Raw genomic sequence first — 10,418 nt, 5'->3', positions numbered from 1 at the left:
TGGTGGAGGTGCTCTCATAGCTTGGGCCAGTACATGCCATGCATTTTGTAGATGATGCACACTGTGGCCACAGTGGACTTGGGGATGGGGGGGGGAAGGGGGTAGTGTTTAGGGCGGTGGATGAGATACCAATCAGGTAGGATTTGTTTGAGCTTCATGAGTGTTGTTGGAGCTGTGTTCAACTAGGCAAATGGAGATGTTCTGTCACTCTCCTGACTGGTCCCTTTAGGTGATGGACACACTGCAGGTTCCCCAGCCTCTGACCTGTTCTGTAGTGGCAGCATTTATGTATCTGATCCAGCTGAGCTGCTGACTATTGGTGAACAGCAGGATGTTGTTCATGAGATTGAGGTGATGGTAAAACCATTGAATGTCAAAGAGATTTAATTTGTTTGATATGGTCACTGCCTGAATTTTATGGCCAAAATATTCTAATATTCAATATTCCTAAATATTGTCAATCTTTGCTGCATGCAGATGTGAGCTGCTTCCTTAAAAATTTTAAATAAGACATACAGAATGTAACAGGCCCTTCGGGCCCATGAGCCTGTGCCACCCAAATACCACAATTGACCTACAACCCCCATGCATTTTGGAGGGTATGAGGAAACCACAGCACCCAGGGAAAACCCACAGTCACGGGGAGAACATACAAACTCCTTTCAAACGTTGCCAGATTCGAACCTGGTTGATGGCACTGTAACCACTACACTAACCACTACACTAACTGTGCCCTTTGCTGAGGAGTTGTGAATGAAATTGAACATTGTGCATCCCCAGTGTCTTTTTGTGGAAGCAGTTGAAAATAGTTGGGACCAGGACACTGCTCTAAGGAGTTCTGGCAGAGATGTCCTGGGAGCAAGATGATTGACCTCTGACCATCACATGCATTTTCCTTTGTGAAAGAAATAAATCTGAATACTTTCCCTTTGACTATCATTGGCTTGGGTTTTACTGGGCACCTTGACCTCAAGGTAATAAATGGTGTCATGATGTCGAGAGCAGCTACTCTTCACCACCCCCCCCCCCCCCCCACCATCCCCACCACTTCAACTCTGAAGATCAGCTCTACATCTTGTTTGGACCAAGACTTTGATGGGGTCTGAAGCTGGGTGATCTCACATGAGCACCAGTGAATGGGATACTGGTGTACAGGCACTACCTGACAACATTATTGATGACACCTCCCATCACTTTATTGATTAGGTGACATTGAACCAGACTGCATTTGTGATTTTCCTAATTGTTAGGTTGCACCCATTGGTGTAACCGTACTGGAACAGTTTGTCTCCAGGTGAGCTAATTCTGGATCATAGACATCAGTACCACCGGTGCCATGACCTTTTCTGTATCTGATGCTCTCTGCTATGGAGAGAATGGAATTATGTGAACATAGAACACAGAGCACTATAGCACACTACTGGCCCTACAACCCTCAGTGTTGTGCTAACCTATATATTCCTACCCAAAAAAACCAAAACCCTCCCTACCTCATAACCCTCTATTTTTCTTTCACCCATGTGGCCTGTCTAGGAGTCTCTTAAATGCATCTAATGTTCCAGCCTCCACCACCATCCCAGGTAAGTCATTCCCTGCACTCACAACTCTGTAAAAAAAACATATTACTGATGTCTTCCCTAAACTTTCCTCCCTTCACTTTGTACAGATGTCCTCTGGTGTTTGGTACTTTTACCTTTGGAAAAAAGGTTCTGACTACCCACTTTACCTATGCCTCTCAGAAACTTGTAGATTTCTATTGTCTCCTCTCATTCTTCTTCACTCCAAAAAGAAAAGGGCTACTCTGCTAACCTTGCCTCATAAAGCTTATTTTCCAACCCAGACAACATCCTGGTAAACCTCTTCTGCACCCTCTCCATAGCTTCCACATCCTTTTTATAATGATGTGACCAGAACGGAATGTAATATTTTAAGTGTGGTCTCACCAGAGATTTGTAGAGTTGCAACATGATTTCTGGCTTCTTGAACTCAATCCCCTGTTAATGAAGCCCAAAATCTCATAGGCCTTCTTAACTATCCTATCAACCTGAAAGAGAATTTGTGTGTATGTGTGCTTGTATAAAGGGTCTGTATGGTTGTGTGGAGACTGAGTTTTCTGCTGATGGAGAGAGCTGAGACCATTCACCTTCTTGACATTTCCAGCTGATTGGGTTACAGTCTTGTCTCCAGCACTCAATGAGGCCCATATTTCTGAGGTTAAGCAAGTCCTTGGAGACTCCCTCCTCCTGTGAGTTGTTTAATCATCCACCCTCGTTGACAACCAGATGTGACAGGACTGCATGTTTTGATTCACTGAATGTGAGCTCTGTCCATTTTACTTCTTTAGTAACATGTAGTCCTGCTGAAACTTCACTGGGCTGGGACCTCAATCACTGCTGCTTTTCCCAGTATGAAATGGAGTTGATCCTGAGTCTGACTGTGGTGCTGTGTGAGGGATGTGCTGTATTAGGGTTAGGGTCTGACAGTGGTGGTGAACACATCTGCTGATCGTTCCCAGCGCTTCATGGCATGTTTGTATATTTATATTTGTGTTGTAAAAGAGTGTGTGTTGTTGTGAGAGGGACTATCTGTGTGTGTGTGTGTGTGTGTGTGTGTGTGTGTGTGTATGTGTGTGTGTGTGCGTGCGTGCATGTTGGTGAGCACATGGGTGATGGGTGTGTATGTGTGACTGAGTATGTGTGAGATTGAGAGAATGTGAGAAAAAGAGAATTTGTGTTTATGTGTGTGCTTTTATAAAGGGACTATGGCTGTGTGCATGTGGTGTGTAAAAAAAGACTGAGCGTGTCCCAGCTGCAGGCAAAAGAACACACTGTATCTCTACAATTATCCATTCAATGTCGTACCTTTTTGTGAGCATGTTCACTCCATTTTAAAACAATTAGTAATACAAATCCCAGACTGTGTTTTTCCCCTGTACTAGATTATATTCAAAACAAATTGTGGAGTTACACCTATTAAGAATTGTTTTCTAAAAGTGCAATATATTTATTTCTGCAGAAACTGAGTTCGATGTAATATTTGAAACCTAAGATTAAAATTGAGTATTTGTAAAAGGCAAGACCTATATGGTCATTAAATGAACCTATTGCACCAGTGTTTGTGTTAATGGTGTTTACAGTTTACTGTGAGCCTGCACAGCACCTTATCTGTGACCTCATTCAGCACTACTGCTGTTCCTGTGTGCATTGGTCCTGAGGAGCCACCACAGTGCAGTTATCAGACCTCTTGCTCGTTGAGAGGGTAGCACTCAATACTTACATGATGCCTTATTGTTGCAGTCAGTGTGGGATTTTTACAAAAAAACATCTTAGCGTGGTGTTAAAAGGAACAAATCAGTGTGGGGGTCAACAGGAACAACTCAGTGTGAGGGTTCACAGGAATAGCTAGCTCAGTGTGGGGGTCAACAGGAACAGCTCAGTGTGGGGATCAACAGGACATATCAGTTTGGGGGGTCAACAGGACAGATCTGTGTGGAGGGTCAACAGGATCAGATCGGTGTGGGGGGTCATCAGGACAGATCAATGTGGGGATTAACAGGAACAGCTCAGTGTGGGGGTTCACAGGAATAGCTAGCTCAGTGTGGGGGTCAACAGGAACAGCTCAGTGTGGGGATCAACAGGACATATCAGTTTGGGGAGTCAACAGGACAGATCAGTGTGGAGGGTCAACAGGATCAGATCGGTGTGGGGGGTCATCAGGACAGATCAATGTGGGGATTAACAGGAACAGCTCAGTGTGGGGGTCAACAGAATAGATCAATGTGAGGGTCAATAGGATCAGATAAGTGTGGGGGTCAACAGGAACAGATCTGTCTGGGGGTCAACAGGAACAGCTCAGTGTGGGGGTCAACAGGACAGATCAGTGTGGGGTCAACAGGACAGATCAGTGTGGGGTCAACAGAATCAGATAAGTGTGGGGGTCAACAGGAACAGATCTGTCTGGGGGTCAACAGGAACAGCTCAGTGTGGGGGTCAACAGGACAGATCAGTGTGGGGTCAACAGAATCAGATAAGTGTGGGGGTCAACAGGAACAGATCTGTCTGGGGGTCAACAGGAACAGCTCAGTGTGGGGGTCAACAGGACAGATCAGTGTGGGGTCAACAGAATCAGATAAGTGTGGGGGTCAACAGGAACAGATCTGTCTGGGGGTCAACAGGAACAGCTCAGTGTGGGGGTCAACAGGACAGATCAGTGTGGGGTCAACAGAATCAGATAAGTGTGGGGGTCAACAGGAACAGATCTGTCTGGGGGTCAACAGGAACAGCTCAGTGTGGGGGTCAACATGAACAGCTCAATGTGGGGGTCAACAGGACAGATCAGTGTGGGGGGGGCAACAGGAACAGATCAGTGTGAAGGGGTCATCAGGGCATATCAATGTGGGGATTAATAGGAACAGATCAGCATGGAGGTCAACAGGAACAGATCAGTGTGGAGGTAAACAGAACAGATCAGTGTGGAGGGTAAACAGGATCAGATCAGTGTGGGGGTCAACAGGAACAGCTCAGTGCGGGGGTCAACAGGAACAGATGTGTCAGGGGGTCAACAGGAACAGCTCAATGTGGGAGTCAACAGGAACAGATTAGCATGGGGGTCAACAGGAATAGATCTGTCTGGGGGTCAACAGGAATAGATCAGCTTGGGGGACAACAGGATCAGATAAGAGTGGGGGTCAACAGGAACAGCTCAGTGAGGGGTCAACATGAACATCTCTATGTGGGGGTCAACAGGACAGATCAGCGTGGGGGTCAACAGGACAGATCAGCGTGGGGGTCAACAGGAACAGATCCGTCTGGGGGTCAACAGGAACAGATCAGTCTGGGGGTCAACAGGAATAGATCAGTGTGAGGGTCAACAGGAACAGATCAGTGTGAGGGTTAAAAGGACAAATCAGTGTGGGGGTCAACAGGAACAGATCAGTGTGGGGGTCAACAGGACAGCTCAGTGTGGGGGTTAAAATGACAAATCAGTGTGGGGGTCAACAGGAACAGATCAGTGTGGGGGTCAACAAGACAGCTCAGTGTGGGGGTTAAAAGGACAAATTAGTGTGGGGGTCAACAGGAACAGATCAGTGTGGGGGTCAACAGAACAAATCAGTGTGGGGGTCAACAGGAACAGATCAGTATGGGGATCAACATGACAGCTCAGTGTGGGGGTCAACAGGACAGCTTAGTGTGGGGGACAACAGGACAGCTCAGTGTGGGGGTTAAAAGGACAAATCAGTGTGGGGGTCAACAGGAACAGATCAGTGTGGGGGTCAACAGGACAGCTCAGTGTGGGGGTTAAAAGGACAAATCAGTGTGGGGGTTAAAAGGACAGATCAGTGTGGGGGGTCAACAGGAACAGATCAGTGTGAAGGGGTCATCAGGGCATATCAATGTGGGGGTTAATAGGAACAGATCAGTGTGGAGGTAAACAGAACAGATCACTGTGGAGGGTCAACAGGAACAGATCAGTGTGGGGGTCAACAGGACAAATCAGTGTGGGGGTTAAAAGGACAAATCAGTGTGGGAGTCAACAGGACAAATCAGTGTGGGGGTTAAAAGGAAAAATCAGTATGGGGGTCAACAGGAACAGATCAGTGTGAAGGGGTCATCAGGGCATATCAATGTGGGGGTTAATAGGAACAGATCAGTGTGGAGGTAAACAGAACAGATCAGTGTGGGGATCAACAGGACAGCTCAGTGTGGGGGCCAACAGGACAGCTCAGTGTGGGGGTTAAAAGGACAAATCAGTGTGGGGGTTATAAGGACAAATCAGTGTGGGTGTCAACACGAACAGATCAGTGTGGGGGTCAAAAGGACAAATCAGTGTGGGGGCCAACAGGAACAGATCAGTGTGGGGGTCAACAGGAACAGATCAGTGTGGGGGTCAACAGGAACAGATCAGTGTGGGGGTCAACAGGACAGCTCAGTGTGGGGGTCAACAGGACAGCTCAGTGTGGGGGTTAAAAAGACAAATCAGTGTGGGGGTGAATAGGAACAGATCAGTGTGGGGGTCAACAGGACAGCTCAGTGTGGGGGTCAACAGGAACAGATCAGTGTGGGGGTTAAAAGGACAAATCAGTGTGGAGGTCAATAGGAACAGATCAGTGTGGGGGTTAAAAGGACAAATCAGTGTGGGGGTCAACAGGAACAGATCAGTGTGGGGGTCAACAGGAACAGATCAGTGTGGGGGTCAACAGGAACAAAGAAGTCTTTGGATCCTTCTCTGCTCTTATGTTCATAGTTGATCCAATCCTGCCTTTCTCCACAATCCTGCTTCCTTTGTAGTCCAAAATATGATTGTTTATTTGTTTCTCAGTTTGGTTTAGACGACTGTAATTATTCATACTTGGAATTTCCTCATCACTGTTCATTTCTGACAACAATGAGAAATTTGTCCTTGAAAATTGCTCTCATGTTGGTACCACAGATCTCAGAGGAAAGGCTGTGATGTGCTTTATCAGAGACTCTCTCGACTGCTGAATCCAGGTGGCGCTGAGGGCCACATTGTCGAAATGTTGTGCCTGCGATGAGAATCCCCATACTCTCCCAGATGAGTGTCTGCTATCCTAAGGTACGTAAAGAGCAAAAGCATTCTCCCCAGCGTCCTGACCTAGAGTTATGTCTACGTACATAGTACTAGAATAATGGTTGGTGGGAATGATGGTGGGAATTTACTTTGAGCAAATGGAGTGTGTGTGTGGCTACTTTCACAACCGGCATATCCTAACGAGAAAGGAAAATCCCAAGACCCAACTTCTTAACAAAAAAAATTGTAGATGGTAAAGAAAGAGCATTGAAAGAACAGAAATTGGCAGGTCAGGGTTAAAAAAAAAAGCAATGAATGGCTAAAATATTAATAAGCAAAACTTAGAGAATAAGGTAAAGCTCCCTGGACATATAAAAACAGATGGAGTTTTTATAAATTTAAAAAGTTAACAAAGAGGAATCAGTAATATAAAACAAGGAGATGGCTGATGAATTTATCCAGAGACAATGAGAAGCAGGTCCTCAAATCTCCCCTGAGGTTAGGCTTTGCATTGTCGGTGAAATGTTGATAATTCGCGTTTGACAGCTGGTGACATATCAGACGGATGGAAAGCCATATCCTGTCCTGCTGGGGTCGCTGAGATGTGGGAGAATCCCGGACTCGACCAGGATGTCGAGGGCCAGCAGCGACGATTCCTGTGTCAAATGGAGGGGAGGCGAGACTTTCCACTAGACTAGGAGCTTGAGGATAGGTTCACAATCGGTGAAAGAGGAGCCGGGCTCTTTGCCTCCTTCACTGCGAGGAGGTGCGTCCCCGTTCATCGGTATCTCCATGAACTGAGCCCTGATCCTCCTCCTGCTTCAGTGGCCGTGCATCCCTTCCGCCCCCGCGAAGCCCATGAGAGGAGAGATGGCCCCGGGTGTATCTCCCTGTGATCTTTAATATCACCAAGCGCGATTTTAATACAAGTAAAAAAAAGAAGAGGGCGGCACGGTTGGCGTAGCGGTTAGCACAAAGCCTTCACAGCGCCGGGAATCGAACCGGACCGGGGTTGGAATGTTGCACTGTCTGTAAAGAGTTTATACATTCTTCCCATGTCTGCGTGGGCTTTCCCCGGGGTCTCTGGTTTTTTCCCACTGTTCGCAACGTACCGGGGGGGGGGGGGGGGGGGGCGGGTGTAGGTTAATTGGGCGGCACGGATTCGTATGTATGTCTAAAGTTAAATTTAAAAAATAAACTTAGCTTAGATCGGGTGGACAGCCAAGACTATTTTCCTGGGGTGACAATAGCAAATACCAGAGGACATCTGTTTGATGGCCAACTTCTGTTGGAACGTTTGGGGGGGATTTCAGAGGAAGTATTTTTTTACATAGAGAGTGGTGGTGCCTGGAATGCATTGCCGGGGGTGGTGGTGGAGACTGGTATAATATGGGACGTTTAAAGGTCTCTTCAACAGGCACATGGATAATGGATTATGGTGTGAGGCAGGGACGTCGGTCGGCACATTGTGGGCTGAAAGGCCTGTACTGTGCTGTAATGCTCTGTGTTCCAAACCAGTACACTAAAGGGATAAAGGTTTGATCGGTAGTAGCGCACATTCTAGGCGCTACATTTGCATATCTCCAGACACGGCCTATCCGTCTCCAGACAAGACATTAAACGGAAAAATCCCAGGTCCGGGGAGAGCAGGGCCTCTCCGCAGCAGTCTGCGCTCAAACTTCCTGAACCAACAAAATCAGCAGAGCTTTTGCGATGACGCCATACTGCGATGGGAGCTTGCTCTGTACGAAATGGTTTGCGACACCCATCACCTCCCTTAGCTGCAACCCATCTTTGAAACTCAGCACACTGCCGAGGGTTGGTCGGGTAAGTAAGGAAAAGTAAGGGTTATCCTTTGCCGAATTGTTTTTCGGCACAATTTTCTGAGATGTCTTAACAAATTAAATACTTTTGACAACACTTAAGCGTTAATCAAATTTTCTTAGTTACTTACTGGGCTAAAAACAAAATGAAAACCGATTGATGTTACTGCCATGAATAATTACTTGCGCATGCAACGCGAAGGATCTATCCTCATTAGATTAGAGCATCTCTGGATTCTGAGTTCATTAGGGGCCTTTTAACCTGCTCTCTGTCTCTTGTGTTTCCTGATTCATCCTGGAGAGTACAGAAACATTCTAATCCCCTGTGACGGCTGCGCCAGGCAGGGCGCAGAGAACTGGTCAAAGCGACATGATGCATCATCCGTGAGGGCCTTTAATCATCTTCTCCCATATCCAGACGGAAGCTGAGGCAAGCAGAAATAACTGCTCAACAACAGATAACTTTTGTGATGAAAAATGTGCACTAGATTCAAGTGGGGAGGTTCAGACAGTCAGAGAAGGGATGCGTCATCCACTCCGCTTGCACTCTTGCACCGGGGCGGAGAGGAGTGTCAGTGTGTCCATGGATTATTGGGTGAGTGTGAGTACGTGAGTTAGTGAGTCTGTGCATCAGTAGGTGTGTTAGGGGATCATTGGGTGAATTGTCAGTGGGTAAATGGTTCTGTGGTCAGTGAGTCAGTTAGTAAGCGTCAATGAATCAGTGAGTTTGTGGATCAGTGGGAAGGCCAAGGCGTGAACCTGAGAGAGGAATTCAAATGCAGGTAAAGCCACAAAAATCTCAAACCTTCACCTACCGCAGTCTTCCAAGCTCAATAGTCATGCCAAGAGCCCCGTGAATCACATCAGGCCTTCCCGTTCAATGCAAAGCATCTGCTAACGTGGCAGTCCTCTGACCCGACCGCTCAGCTCGTCTGAGGATGGAGAGGACTGCGCAGACCCGCGCACCGATATCAAGGCAGGATTCGCCATTTCCCTGGGAACCCAGGCGCTGCCGCGGTACGGACAGACCCTAGATCCCGACTGGACTGAGGGATTAACATTAGCCGATTCGCAGCGAGGTTAGAACTCCGGCATTGAATTTGGGTTATCATCTCCCCGTTCCCTTCCCCTCGCCCTTGGGCGGAGAGTGGGTTTGATGATCAGACGGAGGCAAGCCAACTGGTTCCTGACATCTTACTGCCCGAGGGTTCTCTCTCTCTGTTGATGCGCTCCTTCTGGGTGAGTTTTGTCCAACGGAGTTACATTGGCTGTTTGCCAATCTTCCGGCACCTTCCAGAGTTTAGCCACATGGTATCCAATGCACAAGGCGGAGATGGCTCTCCTAACCCACTTTTCACTTCCCTTTCATCGCTGTTTTAATCTTCTCCCTCTGCTCCATTTTGACAGAAATGTCAAAAGTGGTCACCAGTTTTAGATCCCCAATTCCCTGCAGCTTTTCTGGTTAATTTCTAGCTCTGCGCTTTGAGAACAAGCCATGTGCAGCATGACCTTATAGGTTGTCAGAATAAGCCCTAAGGATACAACTTCCCATCTGTTCCACATCCAGTGTTTGCGTGTGGCTCCCTTGCTATTCATCACCTTAGTTCATTCTTAATTAAACAGGAAGACGTTACTAAATGGAGGACTGGTCCAAAATGCAACCCAAACTGCTGTAAAGTTAGAGCGTGGTGGTAAAAACGATCTACACCAAATCAGTGTGGATCGGCAATATCACCGCCTCCTTGCTGACCATCAACAAGACTGCATGCGTCCACCCTGCTCTACTCCCTATGAGTCATGACTACGTAGCCAAGTTCAGATCCAGTATAATCTAACGACACCGCGTTGTGGCCGAATAAATGGAAACGGTAAGCCAGAACACAGGATGGAGAAGGAGCAGCTGGCTGGGTGGCTTCCAGCGCTCCAAGGCTACTGCTGGTTTCTGAAAGGAGAGGACGAGGGACCATACAATCATCTTATTTCCCCTTCACCAAGAACCCTCTGCCCTTAACTTTCGAAAACTTTACCCCAGCTGACATCAACCATTCTCTTTTATCTCTCACCACC

This window comes from Narcine bancroftii, chromosome 2 (genome assembly GCF_036971445.1).
Source record: "Narcine bancroftii isolate sNarBan1 chromosome 2, sNarBan1.hap1, whole genome shotgun sequence".
NCBI classification, from domain to species: domain Eukaryota; kingdom Metazoa; phylum Chordata; class Chondrichthyes; order Torpediniformes; family Narcinidae; genus Narcine; species Narcine bancroftii.
Note: the sequence above shows the minus strand (reverse complement) of the source record.